General features: G+C 36.8%; 1 long non-coding RNA gene across 1 annotated transcript; it reads right to left on the bottom strand.

The window, feature by feature from the left end:
- Nucleotides 1-616: 616 nt before the first annotated feature.
- On the bottom strand, nt 617-2,959 carry LOC141637837 (uncharacterized). The gene is made up of 3 exons (XR_012541919.1): nt 2,806-2,959; nt 835-888; nt 617-707 (listed from the first exon to the last, which is right to left on the bottom strand). It is a non-coding gene; the product is annotated as an uncharacterized LOC141637837 (long non-coding RNA).
- Nucleotides 2,960-3,872: the final 913 nt, after the last annotated feature.

Here is a 3,872-nt window from a genome sequence, read left to right as displayed (position 1 = left end):
CTGAAGTCAATGGGGACAGAGTAAGTCCACGTCTCAACAACAGGGAGTCATGTGTAAAGTGAATGAATAGCAAAAGAAAATTTTACAGCAATTACAGCTTCAATGTATGGAGATAAAATAGGCTCCATCCTTGCTCTGCCAACTGACATTGCAACAATACCCACTAACTCAGTTGACCTTGCTCGTGATCGTAGGTCCTCATCATTGGTCAGATCATAAAAGTTTTCATCATCTCCAGAACACTATCTGCATATGGCATGAAAGCTTGCTCGGCTGCGGATGCTGCAGTCCCAACTGCAGACTGGAAGGAAAAATAAGATGGAACATTGCAGGCAAAAACCTGAGGATACAGAGAGAATGAAGAGAGAATGAAGCAAAAACCTGAGGAGGATAGCCAATGTTCTTCAAGGCTTCGACCCCCATTGCAGGTTCAGTCGTGTCCGTTATCCCTGCACTCCAATAACTCCACCACAGAGCACCTCCCTTACCTCCTCCCGACCAAATACTATCACTGCAGGTGTTCAGAAAACCAAATAATATTAAACACGTGTCAACTGACTTTTTTGCTTCATTTTTTTGTTAGAGATAAAATGACAGAACAGAAGCTTACTAATAAGGATCAGATCAAACAAACTGCATTTTGCGACAAATCCAGAAATGCTAAATTCTCAAATCTCTTCTTTTCTGGTCTGAATCTCTTCGTCGACCTGCCCACAGTATACATTTACACATTATAAGCTCAACAATAACACAACTTCTTGCGTCCCCCACTCAACATTCAATGTTCCACTCATCTAGCTGCCACGCTGACAATCTAAACTCTAGAGTACCAACCTGAGATAAAAACTGGCCAACCATGCCTTTTAAGCTATCTGAATTGCAAATGATCTGAAAAGAAGGATGATAATTAATAACCCATTAAACCAAGATCACTCCAAATAACTCATGAAGACCGTTTTTTTGTCATACAATCATCCAACATATGGCTTAAGGTAACAACAATGATAACAGTCACGTTATGCTATCAGCTTAAATGTCCTCAACTATGCTGGGGTTAAAAATCTATGCAACCTACCCTAGTCTGAACAGAGAGACTGTATCTCCAAAACTTGGAATGAAATTCGTATAAAAATGTTGTGAAACACGGTCACTGACAACAGCAATCTCATTTTTTTAACACGGTCATTAACAACAGTAATCTCATTTTTTGAACAAGCGGTGTGGCCTCACAGTGGCCACTATAGGACTATTCCGGAAAACTTCCAAGAGTTCATAAAGTAAATATACAATTATCACTCTAAATATCCCTTATAACACCATTGGTGAGGATAACGAGAGTACTATCACTGATCCTCATATGAGATGGTCACTCAATAATGTTCATGTAAGACCGTTCACATGATGTGGGTAGTTACTATATTATTTAACATTTTGTTTTGTTTTTGTTAGTTGTAGTATAGCAAATATTATGTCGCTGACTAATCTAGTAAAAAATGGTCTCTTAGAAAACTTAATCGACTACTATTAAGGCAAAGGGTAACATTACTCCTATTCTCTGACCAAGTCCATTTTAAAAACCTCTTTAGAGTCTAAACCAACTCTAAAGTAATCTAATTAACTTTCCCCGAATCAGCTAATACTAATCACTACTACACAAACAATAGATTCCACCATCTTCCCTTCCAAATCACTCCAACAAATTCATCACACCTAATTTTGATTCTGCCATCTCTCCTCACTAATCCCCATCTGCTCACCTAAATCACCCTTAACCTCAATGATCCTTTTCAAATTCTTCATCACTCTTCACTTACCTATACTATTCCACTAAACCCCACTAAAAAGGTTCCAAATTTCCTCATAAATACACCCAAAAACCTCAAATTCTCACTATTTGATCACCAAAAAAGTTGAATAAATGAAATGGACAGTCACAATTTTATCAAATCACAAACCCCTTTTCATAGTTTTATGGATCCTTGGACTTGAATCAGTGTTCATGCGGCAAAGAAACAAACTTGATGGTCTTCTAAGCTTGACTAAGCTATTCTCATTTACGGACTATTTTCCCTTGTTTGTATAGGTAAACCATCGTCTCATCTAACACATGCTCTCCAGCAGTAGTTCAACAACTCTCATCCATAACTTGGCCAACAAAAAAGGATCCATAAGACGATAACTCTTAAGCCATTAATCATCAACAAAATTAATCCCTCCTACAAAAAACGCAGCAATAATAGCCCAAAAAAGGCTCTAGTAAACTATAAATTACACTGCTCGCATACAATTGGGAATATTGTAAGGATCATCACCCAACAAAACAAACCCCCTTCACATCAATCTCAACTAAAGACAGCACGGTAAAGCTAATATCGTTTCAATTTTTTAATGATAAAATCAAACATCTTGGTTAAGAAAATACGGTAAAGATAATCAAAGCAAAACCAATCTATTAACCAATCAAACCATTCACCGCCTATATCACTAAAGTTTCAATATTTATTTTCCTGAGGAAATCATGGTTTCAGCAGTTCGAGATTAAATGATTTGAAGGAGATACCTCCTTAAATCTTATAATGTTAGGATGATGAAAGAAATCTTTGATCAATGATTTCTCTAGCAAAATTCTCATTTATCTATTGATAATCCACCAAAAATTACACCCAAATTAATAAAATCACACCAAAACTTGACGAAATTAAATTAAAAGTTGAAAATAAATAGCATCAAATCTTCGGACCAAGAGTAGAAAACCTCAGAAAAACCGAAAATTAAATTAAGGAATAGATGACGATGGATACTCACAAAAGAAAAGCAAGAGAGTTGAATGTATATGATAAGGCGATGATGACGACGGCGAACTGATCGCCGATTGCGTTGATGATATGAAAATCTGGATGGAAGTTGAAATCACACCCAAATTAGTGAGCAACGAAGAAAGTGAACAAGAGAGTGAAGAAAGTAGGTGATAGGAAGTGGAGTATTAAGTGTGGGTAAAGTGAGGGAAAGCGAGGAGTAGTAAGTCCAAAGTGAAATAAAGAGAGAACGTAAAGGCTCACGTGAGGTTTAACCCAAAAAAAAGGCCACGTGAGGAGCCCACTTATAGCACAAGCACATGTAAACAAAAACGCAGCGCACATGAGTAGAGCAACTTAAAACGACGCACAGCAACTGTTCATATGAACAGTAGCAAGCCTTGGAGACATTTAGGATAAGGTGAGTAGATACGGATTAAATAAAAATGGCTAAGACGAATTAAGCGGTTAATTCGTAAATTAAATATAAGCGATTTATATTTGATTAATGTATATTGGATAAATTAATTATACGATATTGTCTTTGTCGGACATGTATTAATAATTCAACTAATCCGTATTATTAGTTGATGCTTTAATATCCGATAACCGATGACAGTTTATAATGAAACCGCGTCATATACATTTAGCGAATTGGATGTCGGACTACGAGTTAAAATGAAGAGGAAATGGAAAAGCCCATTTCCTCCCCTTGGACTCGGTTTGGCCGAATCAAGTGAACAAAAGAGAGGCTCACTCTCTTTTGTAACCTAATGATTCATTTGCAAAATTTTTAGGGTTTTGAAGAGTGCTTTCCTCTGAAAAACCTAGATCTCTCATCTAAGAAAACCTCACACAAATTCTCTCAATATTGCAAGGCAATTAGAGAATTCACTTCTAGCACAAGGGCATAATCTCAGACGGTCTTGGGTGTTTCGATTAGGAGGAAATCTCTATTGATTTCTGATCTTAGGCCAAATTCTCAAGGACCCGAGGTTGTTTCTTTGATCTTTATCGTTTCATTATGTTTTTCGTTTTATGACCATAATCACATGTAAATTTATCGTTATAGTCCTA

Source organism: Silene latifolia, unplaced genomic scaffold (assembly GCF_048544455.1).
Source record: "Silene latifolia isolate original U9 population unplaced genomic scaffold, ASM4854445v1 scaffold_150, whole genome shotgun sequence".
Lineage (NCBI taxonomy): Eukaryota > Viridiplantae > Streptophyta > Magnoliopsida > Caryophyllales > Caryophyllaceae > Silene > Silene latifolia.
This window is presented reverse-complemented; position numbering and strand designations above follow the sequence as displayed.